The 12,572-nt window shown below is 43.0% G+C and overlaps 1 protein-coding gene across 4 annotated transcripts in view; it reads right to left on the bottom strand.

Moving 5' to 3' along the window:
• The window catches only part of MAP4K4 (mitogen-activated protein kinase kinase kinase kinase 4), a 135,388-nt gene that overhangs the window by 73,122 nt on the left and 49,694 nt on the right, over nucleotides 1-12,572 (bottom strand). The gene's annotated exons all lie outside the window — the stretch shown is intronic.

Genomic DNA, 12,572 nt, shown 5'->3' with positions numbered 1-12,572 from the left:
AGCAGCAGCAAGAGGCCCCATTAGCTAAAGTGGTGCTTCAGGTTAAGAACAGTTTCAGGTTCACAATTTCTGTTCTCATTCTGAAGCAAAGTTCTTAACCCAAGGAACTATTTCTGGGTTAGCGGAGTCTGTAACCTGAAGCGTCTGTAATCCAAGGTACCACTTTACTAAATGCACATCCAGCTGATTTGGATGTCTGAACCTGTGGTATGTGTACAGCAAAGTTTGGATACCTGAATTCTCATATGATGAGTGTTAGGATAGTGGGACCTGCATGCATAACTCCCCTTGTTAAACTCTTACGTTGTGAAGGTCTGATGATTAGATACAAACAAATAAATCCAAATCTACCCTTGGCAACCCGAGAAATTTCAGTGATTCATGTGTGGTGTGTCACACGCATATGTAATGCACCACAAACACACCCACACAACCCTCCCTTTCCAATGCACTTGCAGTGTAACAAGACTAGCTTACAACAATAAAATCCAACAGTGGTAGGATGGAAATTAAGATAGGCTCAGCAGATAAAATCGTTTTACAGATGAAGGATTGTTGCATAAAAGTAATAAAAAAAAATGTTTCACAATGAGAGGCATCTCACAGGTAAAGATGTTCCACAATCTGTGCATGACCAGAGAGAAAATTCTTTCTGTCATCAGAACCAATCATTCCTGAGCCATAGGGCCTTCCCAACAGATCTTAGGGAGCAGGTCATCAAAAATGTGTTCAAAATATGCAAAAGCTTCTTTTTTCCAGAACCCAAATGACAATGGGAGAGTTCACATATAGATCTTTACCTCTCATCAGATGGCAATGTAAGGTAGGATCATATTTCAGCTGTGAATTATCAAGTAAGCTGTCCAGCCATTCGATAATGAGTTATGTACACGCATGTCAGAATTAACCTCAGCTGATAACGTTCTTACCAATAAAGGTCCGTATAGTTAAAGCTATGGTTTTCCCAGTAGTGATATATGGAAGTGAGAGCTGGACCATCAAGAAGGCTGATCGCCGAAGAATTGATGCTTTTGAATTATGGTGCTGGAGGAGACTCTTGAGAGTCCCATGGATTGCAAGAAAATCAAACCTCTCCATTTTAAAGGAAATCAGCCCTGAGTGCTCACTGGAAGGACAGATCCTGAAACTGAGGCTCCAGTACTTTGGCCACCTCATGAGAAGAGAAGACTCGCTGGAAAAGACCCTAATGTTGGGAAAGATGAGGGCACAAGGAAAAGGGGACGACAGAGGATGAGATGGTTGGGCAGTGTTCTCGAAGCTACCAGCATGAGTTTGGCCAAACTGCGGGAGGCAGTGGAAGACGGGAGTTCCTGGCGTGCTCTGGTCCATGGGGTCACGAAGAGTCGGACACGACTAAACGACTAAACAACAACAACGATAACGTTCTAAAGCTAGACCACAGAAAAAGGAAACGGAAATAGGAGGGGATTTGATAAGACAGAAGTCTGCCCTCCCCTGTTCTGGAACCGAGCAAACAAGAACTTTATTAAAAGTTGCACTAAGAGATTACTAGAGACTGAAGTTATCAGCCTTCAGTGAGACCGCCTCTGATCCTGCTAACCTCAGATTCTGCATCCTAAAAAGTAAAACAATGTTCTTTGGAGCTATGCAATTTGGACCACAAAGCCTATGTTTAACATCATGCAGGTCAAATTTGGCCTACCAGACCAACGTGGGGAAGCCACACCCCCACCCACTCCACATATGAAGACACCCTCGGCTGATGGGAAGTTGCTCAAAGAGGGGAATGTGGTTTCCTTTCCATGGAAACTGCTTGTTTCTACCAGCACTGCTCTTTGATATCGTTCCACATGGAACCTCTCAACCTGAAATGTCCTGCAAGGTTAAAAGGACTGGTGCCAGGAGAGGCTTTGCAAACTTCTCTGCACTCTGCCTGCCACTGCTGCAATGTTATATCTACAACCATGAGGAATGGCACCAGTAGCTATGTCCAAAGGTAAGGAGCTATTGCCTTCTCGCCTTCTTGAAAGGCTTGCCAGAAGCATCCAATTGGCCAATAAGAGAAATTGAACAGAATGAACTTATTTGTCTCATCCAAAAGGGTGGTGTTCTTTTAATCGTGTGTGTGTGTGTGTGTGTGTGTAAGTGTAAAAGCCTCATTTCAGGCTTTAGAATAGTAGCTACGGGCTACAGAATGAATTGCTTTCAAGAGCTGTGGAACCTTCAAGCAGTGAATCAAACTTGCCCTTGATGATAGATGACCTGCTCTTGCCACCACATCAACACACTTTCAATAGATCAGTAAAACTCTTCCCGTTCTCTTTCAGTGGGGAAAAAAAACTTGATAAAGCAAATCCAAGCACTGTAACCTCTGCTCACTGAGTAATTTAGTTCTATAATCACTCGAGAGCTCTTCTTCATCTCGTTACAGGAAATAAAGCAAGAGTCTATATAAGACGAAGAGTGACTCATGCCCCTCCCACAATCTTACTACGAGTTGAAGGGGGGTGTACCGAAGGAGCGAGAGAGAGAAAAATGCATACCGTATTTTTCGCTCTATAAGACACACCAGACCACAAGACGCACCTAGTTTTTGGAGGAGGAAAACAAGAAAAAAAATATTCTGAATCTCAGAAGCCAGAACAGCAAGAGGGATCGCTGCACAGTGAAAGCAGGAATCCCTCTTGCTGTTCTAGCTTCTGTGATAGCTGCGCAGCCTGCATTCGCTCCATAAGACGCACACACATTTCCCCTTACTTTTTAGGAGGGAAAAAGTGAGTCTTATAGAGCAAAAAATACGGTAATTAAAGAAAAGATTAAATGAAGAGCACAAAGCAGAGTCAGGTGAGCAAAAGACCTACTTAGAAAGGAACTACTTGTTCCTTTCATTATTTACTTCCACTGTCCATTCTGCAAACATTCCCCGTTTAAATGCATCATTTGTGCTTTAAAAAATAATAATGCATACATGCAGAGGGAGAAGAAACAAACACCTTGGAAAAGCAAAGAGCAAACTAAGTATTTAATGATAGGAATCTGTTCAGAGCATTTGCGCAAGATATAGCTTTCCTCATATTCACGCCCTTTCGGAAGATTAGAATCTGCAGTGGTTCTTCCTTGTGAAGAACAGAGTCATGACCCAGCAGCTTCAAAAGATTCCTGCTGCTCCAAAATTCAGTGCTTTCCACAAAGCAGCGAAGTACACTAAAACTAATAATTCATTCTGCTACTCCTAAGGATAGGATGTGAAAAGAGTTTGGATTTACTAGCCCCCAGGCCCTTGGGGAGAATTATGTCAAGCGGTGGGATGGGAAAAGAAGACTGTGGGAAGTGCAGAATTCCCACTGTCCCAAGCCAAACATAGCACTCAAAACCTTATTTTAAAGGCAATTCAATTTATGGTACACCATAAATGTATGCAATACTTAAAGATCTTGGGACTTGGGCAAGAAACTGATCACAGCTTATACAGTGTCAACACAGAACAGGCACTGAAATGTTTCAGCTATATTTAAAGCATACAGGACTTGAACCTATTCACCTGTCAAACAAGCGATTGGCACAAGAGGTTTTTTGTTTGTCTGTTTTCCAAGAGACAGCTTATCAGGAAAGTGACTGCTGCATCTTTTGTTTTTGTTTTCAACACATGCTCTTAGACTTGCATTCATGGAAATAGTTTTGGAAGTTAACAAGAATTGCTGCAGAAGTTCCTCCTGTTGTTTGCATTTCTATCTGTCTCTTTATCCGAGCTGGGTAACCTCTGGCTCTCCAGATAATGAAGAACCAGAACTCCCAGCATTCCAGACCATGGGCCATGCTAGCTAGAGCTGATTGGGAGATGTTACCCAACAACCTACGGAGTTCCACAGGTTCCCCACTACTAAACTATATACCGGGACCGTGTATAAAGAATGCACATAGTAATTACAGTACAGCCATACCTTGGAAGTCGAACAGAATCCATTCCAGAAGTCCATTCGACTTCCAAAATGTTCAGGAACCAAGGCGCGGCTTCCAACTGCAGCCGCGGAAGCAACCGCGGACATTTGCAAACCGGAAAAATCACTTCCGGGTTTGCGGCGTTCAGGAGCCAAAACGTTTGTCTCGCAAGGCGCTCGACTTCCACGGTAAGACTGTATTTCCTGTCACTTCAATTAATTATTTCCATAAGATCTCGAGCTCTGTAAATATTTGTATCTGGACCAGAATAAGCTGTGCAAATCAAACAGAATATGTGAAGATCTTTACTTTCCTTGGCACAGAGTCAGAATAGGCCCAAAATACCTGCTTCACTGTTCCTTTGGGGAAGATGCCCTAAAACAAACAGCCACAGACAACAAGACAACAGACCAGGAAACCCAACATAAACTGATGCTTAGAAGAAGGCAGAAATTTCTTTCAGAGATTGAGGCTCAATCGTACCACAGAGTAGATACTATTCAGTTCCAAACCTAACAAGATTTAAAAACAAAACAAAAACAAAAACTAGGAGCACTTGGCAGCTAGATTAGGGAAAGAAAAGGCACTAGTAACTCATGGGTGCTGCATTGACCAAGCGAATGGTGAATGAGGAACATCCAAGCACTCAAACAAAGTCTTATAACCGGATCTCATTGCATTGCTTCTATAAAGCAATGGCCAGAATTAGATTTTTCCATGATGCTACTTGCTCAAGTAGATTCTGTTATGTGGAATTCTACAAGCCTTAGGCAAAATGCAAGTTGTGTGTTACTAACATTACTAGGGATACTAAATTAAGAAAGCAACTTGCCTCCGGGCAAATTACTACATTATACAGGATTGCTGTCATCGCTGGGCTCCTCTCTGACGCTCTCCCCAACATGAACGGTGTGCATTAGTTGCATCTTTCATCACCCAAGTAAACCTCCCCAAGTTGTTGGTTTTTTTGTGGGGGTAACAAATCAAGTCTTTCCCAGCTGGCAATTCTTCAAATTGACCTTCCCAACATCCATACCATGAAGAAGTGAGTAAGGACAGTGAATCACCGGGACATAGAGTAAGCCGAGACATACAGACTATGCTCCCATATTAGCTTTCGTCCCCAGTGCTTATATTACTCTGTGGTCCCTCATCTATCCCTGAGAATCCAGGTGCATTCTCCTTTTTTTAAGGTGTATCATTCCATCCACCTCACCCCTCCCCCAAATTGGTTCACAGCAATTTTTAGATAATTTCAATTATAATGCAGTATGAGCCAGCTGCCTATTCCTGCATTGCAGGGTATTGGACTCGGTGATCCTCAGGGTCTCTTCTAATTCTACAATTTCTATTTTTTGAATTGCTGAATCAGTGGTCCCTACTGTGGCTGAAGATCCACATATTGGAATCAAAATGTTGTGATTCCAAAATGGGCTACATATCGTGAAACTATATTGTGGTAATATAGCATTAGCAAACACACACACACACAGAGAGAGAGGCCACTTGTTCAATTGTCTGTTGATGGGAAGCATCCAGAGTTATGCACAAAGTAGTCTCAGAACAGCCCAAAATTCACACTTTAAAAAGCACACCACAGGCTACAAATAATCCACAGGTCACTCTTAAAGAATCAAGGTCTTGAGAATCTTGTTCCTTGGCACATTTAGCACACAAAAGCTTGAAGTCAGCACTGCGTGATTTTAAAAAATATGTTTATTCCAAAAGACACGCAAGAACAATAGAAGAATCTTGTGTTTTATGTGCAATGCAAACAAAGGAAAACACTTTCATCCAACAAGTAATTGAAGCTAAGGCAGAAAAATATACATGGCCGAACAGCTGTACTTTAAATTTGGGGGACACTTGTCATGTGGATAAGCTTCTTTTAAACAAACAAACGAACAAAAACCAATTTCTTTTGTTTACAGAATCAACTCTTCCAAAAGTTAGCAGTTAAAACATCCAGAAGTCAAGACTGTGGGACCTTAGTGAGAGAAGGTTCTGTTTCTGCTTCCTGGGGATGAGCTACCTTAACTGCTTTGTGTCTATCATGTTTTATCTTTTCTGCTTCAAGTTGGATGTGGGCTAGATATATTATCGCCAGGTGTCTTTATTGTGAACTGTGGAAGGAATTTTTTAATGTGGGTATAACATTACATTATTGGTGTCTGATACTGTTAACAAAATTATTGGTGTGTTTTATGCTCTTTTAAACTTAAGATATATTTTTCAATTAACTGCAACTGTTGATTTCATAGAATTGTAGAATTGGAAGGGACCACGATTGTCCTCTAGTCCAACTCCCTGCAATGCAGGAATCTTTTACTATTATTGTATCATAATATAATACTAATGGTCATTTCCATTCAAATCAGTGCTTGAAACTCACATTGTTTTAGGCGCATTTTGCTGTTTTAGGCGCATTTTGCGACAGGGAATTTCATTAGCGTGAGCAGTTTCTGAGCTGTGGGCGCAGTAGTGCATCTAAGATTTCAGATTAAAATTGAAGAGTGGAAGGAAATGAGGACCTTTTTCTGCCTCCCCACCGGGGCCCCGTACTTACCCCGAAAAGTCTGCATCCAGAGGCACTGTTTCTGCGCATGTGCGAAGAGAAACCCAGTAGTACAGTGGTACCTCGGGTTAAGAACTTAATTCGTTCTGGAGGTCCGTTCTTAACCTGAAACTGTTCTTAACCTGAAGCACCACTTTAGCTAATGGGGCCTCCTGCTGCTGTTGCGCCGCTGGAGCACAATTTCTGTTCTCATCCTGAATCAAAGTTCTTAACCCAAGGTACTACTTCTGGTTTAGTGGAGTCTGTAACCTGAAGCGTCTGTAACCTGAAGCGTATGTAACCTGAGGTACCACTGTATACATTTCCTGGTTTGCCGCATTAGTAACTCGAAATTACATTACCCAAAGCTAACATAACCCGAGGTACCACTGTATTAGGGGGGTGGGCAGGGGAAGGACTAGAAAAATGAACATATTTTTGCTGCAGTTCATTCATTTTCAGCTTTGTATTCTAAACACGTCTAGACATTCTGTTGATGTGCCCATAACCTTGGTTTAAGGTTTCATTTAGAGTTGGGCTAGATGACTCTTGGGACTACTTCCGATTCTACAATTCTATGATTCTTTTATTATGAATTATGGTTATTTACCTGCATGCATGTGTGCGATAGGCCAAGTTATTTATTCACCAGAGTGAGAGGGGAGAGAGACACTCTAGAATGCAAAAGCGTTAAGTATTATTATCCCAGCACATCACATCTGAAGTAGCTTACAAAGGAATACCTCTGTGATGGGAAGCTTATTCTGAGGCTAAACATTAGCTTTGTCTATGACTGTGGAGAAACAGAACTCTTAACAGTGATGCTAAAGGCATCCACAAGCCTCTCTTTACCAATTCATACCCCTGGCTTGTATTTCTATCCTCACCAGTCTATTTGGGCCTCACAGAGGTGCAGCTGGAAGGCAAACACCCACAATTGCTGGCCTTAGACACTAGGAAGCCCCTACCATTTTCCCTTGCCTATTCAAAGCTTCTGCAAACAAGCCTCAAGAAAATGCAGAACTGCCAGTTTTCCTTGCTAAAAAATCATCCCGAGGCTCTGTGCATTCAGGAACACTAGGCTGTTCAGAGAAAAGCTGTATTCCCTGGACGAAAGCCTGTGCCAGAGTTCTACAGAATCAGAAAAAGGGGGTCTTTTTTTTCTTTACCCAGTGAAAGCAGAGCGAAGTGCGCATGCACACCAGGAGACCTCAAATATCCTACTGTTGTTATGAGGCAGGAGTCATCGCTGCTGCCAGACAGAGATTGGACGATGCAACAGCATTCTAATGAGACCATGCACACAGCCCAACAAAAATAAAGAAACCCAGGCTCATGTGACCCGCCGCGGTCTGTGACGGATCCTGCTGAATGCACAGGCAGTGAGTGAAAGCTGGCCATTGCCGACTTGCAAGGAACAAGCAGCAAAATTGCACATCTGGGGGTCTGGAAGATAAGAACTGTATGTATTCTTGGCTAAATCCATTCAAAGCCCTCAAGCAGCAGCTTCTCACGCACCAATCCCATAGGGAGACCGTGTGAGTGTGTGTCACAACCAAACACAGATACAATCAATCAGGACGAAAACAAGAAGAGATACATAAATTCAGAGACACCAGTCAAGGTATTCATCAAAAGGAAGAGATTGTGGAGGAGGGAGAAAATGAAACTAATTTCTGGACAGTCAGCATTCCCGATTTGCCTCTGTCTTGCATGCTGCTTTTGTGCTTTAGTTAAGTTGGAGATTTGGGGAGAGCGGGGGGCTGTCTTACTGAACCCTCCCCTAAACAGGCATCAGTTAGTTAGACTCACTGCTACTGCCCCTTGAAAAGTTATCATAAAGTAACAATGCCCATGGTGTACAGTGGTACCTCGGGTTACATACGCTTCAGTTTACATACGCTTCAGGTTACAGACTCCGCTAACCCAGAAATATTACCTCAGGTTAAGAACTTTGCTTCAGGATGAGAACAGAAATCGTGCTCCGGCGGCGCGGCGGCAGTAGGAGGCCCCATTAGCTAAAGTGGTGCTTCAGGTTAAGAAGAGTTTCAGGTTAAGAACGGTCCTCCGGAACAAATTAAGTATTTAATATGAGGTACCACTGTATAAAGTTATTGAAAGCTGCCTAAAATGCCATTTAAAATAGACACAGGAAGAAGGGCTGCACTGTGTTTTCACAGGGACGGGTAAAGTATGTTTCTATACACAGAGATATGAATCTCCAGATTTGGTATTAGTTAATCCAGATATAAATGTGCTTCCTAAACTGCTACTAATGAAAGAAAGAATTAAACTTATGGCAAATTTTTGTAGTATAACTTCAGAAGCAATTTTCCTCTGAAATAATGTGAAGGATAATAAAAACAACCAATGAGTGAGGAACAGGCTCCATTTAAAAAATAATCATCACTGGCTCATTGGGAGTGTAAGTGGGGATCTCCTCCATTGTGTCTATGTCGTACAATAATTTATTCTCTAGTTGTAGTCACATGAATGGAGAAACATTCCCAAGGCAGAACAAAAGGCCTTTTCTAGGAAGTCTACAAGGAGGCCTTTAAGAATTTAAGAACATACAAAGCATCGCTCCATTTAGTCTTGAAACTGTGGCATCAAATTTTAAGAGAGATCGGTCATGCAACAAAGTTACCACTTCCACTTAAAAAGCATTTTATGCCTCAAATAACCCTGGTTGGGAGTAAAAACGTCAACCCTACATCTAAACCTATGTAAGGTCGCATTTTCCAACACTAACTCGTTTTTTTTCTGTATATCGCTCAGAATCAGCTACTGTTCCATTGTGCCTTGGGGAAAAGTTCAGTACCAGTTCAAAGTCTGTATACAGTACAGAAATCTCAGTAATGTTGCCAATATACCTACTTAATACCTTTTGGGTCGCAGAAACAATTCTTATGAAATGTTGCTTGATTAGCACGATGCATTCAAAAGGTGGGAGCATCATGCTACCATGTTATGCAGGGGTCGGCAAACTAAGGCCCGTGGGCCGGATCAGGTCCCAAATTGCCTTCAGGATCCGGCCTGTGGACTATCCGTGGATCGGCATGGGGATTCTATTAGTTCGGGCTATGCCATTTTTTTCTGTGCCATTCCATTTCCCCCCCCCACACACACACACACCCCGCGGCAGCGCCTCCTCCCTCCTCCTGGCTTCTCCCTGCCCTGCCTAGAGGAGGAAGGGGGCTGGGCTGAGCGGCATTTTAAGCAGCCCCTCTCTGGAACCAGCCCTTTCGCGCCGCTCATATTCTCTCCACCGCCCTGGTGCTCCTGTGGGCCAAAGAACGGAGCAGACGAGCTTGCTCTGCCTACCCACAAGAATCAGTAGCAGTGGCAGCCCCAGGGAAGGTAAGCGCAGCGGCTGGGGCTGGAGAGGACGACTGCTCCCCCCCCCTTCTTCCAGCTTCCCCCTGGTGCCGCTTCTCCAGCCCATCACAAGGTCTGAGGGACAGTGGACCGGCCCACGGCTAAAAAAAAATTGCTGACCCCTGATGTTATGTGACCATACACAGCAAAATTTACATATCCAATATAATCCAGTTCAAATCATCCTAACCCTTACAACCAGCATTTGAAATTCACCAGGCACCAGGTCACTTTGCACCTGGGTATTGACCACTTTCCTGCCAACCTAGCAGTTCGAAAGCACATCAAAGTACAAGTAGATAAATAGGTACCACTCCGGCGGGAAGGTAAACGGCGTTTCCGTGCGCTGCTCTGGTTCACCAGAAACGGCTTAGTCATGCTGGCCACATGACCCGGAAGCTGTACGCCGGCTCCCTTGGCCAATAAAGCGAGATGAGCGCCGCAACCCCTGAGTCCGCCACGACCGGACCTAATGGTCAGGGTCCCCTTTACCTTTACCTTATTGACCACTTGCGACCAAGTCAAGATGTCTGGTGCCTGACATCTCCACCATCTGGAGCTGCAAGCCTGCAAATCCTTGGATTTTGACTGTTTCACACACTAGCAACACATCCTTTAGAATTATATCAGTTACATAGGAGCCAATTCCTAGCGGCTGTGGAGGTTTCGCCCACCCCCCCAATATAATACCTGAGGGGGCTCTCCCCCCACCGGTTGATGGGCATTGCCATTCAAATGGTGTGCGTGCATCTTGTCATGTGATTATGTAGGGCAGGGCTTACCTGCTTCCCCCCAATCATATTTAAAAATATGACTTTCAAGCTGCCTGGCCCCAAAATGGCAACTAGGCATTCCGTTTTGGCAGCAGTAACCCTGGTTTAAGGAGCCTTTTGGCTCCTACTTTATGTGTCTGAGTTTCTTTCTTTTTTCCTTTTTTTTTGCAAATAATTTTTATTAGATTTCCATTTACCAAACCAATCATATCATATCATATTAATTATTCCACATTGTATCAATACATATCACAAAGTCCAATGTGTCTGAGTTTCTAACGTTGCTTACAACTATTCATTGGAAAGATAGTCTTGGAACTTGGAATAAAACATTTTAAGAAATAAAAATGGGACCTGAAACTTTCCCCAAAATAATAGTGCCAACTGATTTAGAAGTTAGAGGGAAGTGAAAAGAGAAAACATAAAAGACTTGACCTTGTCCTCACATCCAAGAGAGGGTGTGTGTGCATGTTCCTGATGTTGTGAGAGATGCTGGAGCCACAATTCTTTTTCCAGGGTGTGCAAAGCAAAGGCACACTTACGTTCGTGTTTCCTCTTTCAACCTTCTCCAGAACATATAAACATGGTGCTAAATATCACACCAGGAACACTGTGCTTGAGAGAATTTAAGCAAACTTTTAACTACCACTGAAAGCCATGGATCTTAGCTACACAATTCTATGGGATCTCCACGTGCTTAGCTCTTCTGTAGCCACAGATGATACTCTGGATTGCATTCAGTTCCTCTCAAGCCAGGCAACATATTCACAAACAATAGCCTTGTGCTTCTTTTTCTACACAGCAAGTGCCATGGCTCATTAAATTCACAAGATTATATTTTCAATAGCACAGTCATTTCCAGGGGAAGAATACCTAATTTCTGAGTAAATGGCAGATTGTACCATTTTGTCAGAAATAAAGTTAAGTGTGTCTGTCTCTCTCTCTCTCTCTCTCTCTCTCTCTCTCTCTGTGTGTGTGTGTGTGTGTGTGTGTGTCAAGTTCAAGAAATCAGATTCATATATGCACTCTGTCACTAGAAACTACTTGCAAGCAACTTCATGGACACAGTGTTTTTAGCCACACAATACTCTCTTAATCCAGGTACTTGAACTAATGTGGTTGAAGCTGCCAAAGGCACGTTGGGATCCATTTAAGAAAAGATCATGTGGAGCTACATGCACATTGTCAGCTGTTTAAGTCCAGTTGCTTCCTCACAAGCATGTTCATAACAAATTGATTTTTTTAAATGGCTTTTACAGGTGAAAGGAACATTCATAGGGGGAGGAACCCCACATAACTTCAAAATGATGTAAATTAGGAGGCAGATAATTTTATATCAAATGTACACACTTGTCAAAACAGGCAAATAATTGTATTTTTGTTGCTCATCTGGAAAGACGGAAAAGGCGTCATTCTTAAGGTGACCAGTATAGAAGCAAAACACAACCGAAAACACCTATCCAGCCTAAACTGGAAGCCAATCAAGTAGAGCTGCATTAAAGCAAGCTGCAACTTTTTATTGCTTGGGGGGGGGGGTTGCAAGCCCGCCTATACAACAAGACTAATGAGAATTAAGATCTGTCTAGGTTGTCCAAGGAAAACACCTTTCTCTAAATATAAGGCTGGTTTGTGTGTTCTCTCACACACATATGTGATTAACTTGAAGGCACAGTGGTACCTCGAGTTACAAACATTTCGGGTTACAAACTCCACTAAGCCAGAAGTAGTACCTTGGGCTGCGAACCTTGCCCCAGGATGAGAACGGAAATCGTGCGCCGCCGGCGCAGCAGCAGCGGAAGGAGCCATTAGCGAAAGCACGCCTCAGGTTAAGAATGGGTTTGGGCTAAGAACGGACCTCTGGAAAGAATTAAGTTCATAACCCAAGGTACAACTGTACATGGGGAAAGCAGGTATGAATGTAATTTAAAGACTATATCTTCTGACCT

This window comes from Podarcis erhardii, assembly GCF_964252035.2.
Source record: "Podarcis erhardii genome assembly, chromosome: 4".
NCBI classification, from domain to species: Eukaryota; Metazoa; Chordata; class Lepidosauria; order Squamata; family Lacertidae; genus Podarcis; species Podarcis erhardii.
This window is presented reverse-complemented; position numbering and strand designations above follow the sequence as displayed.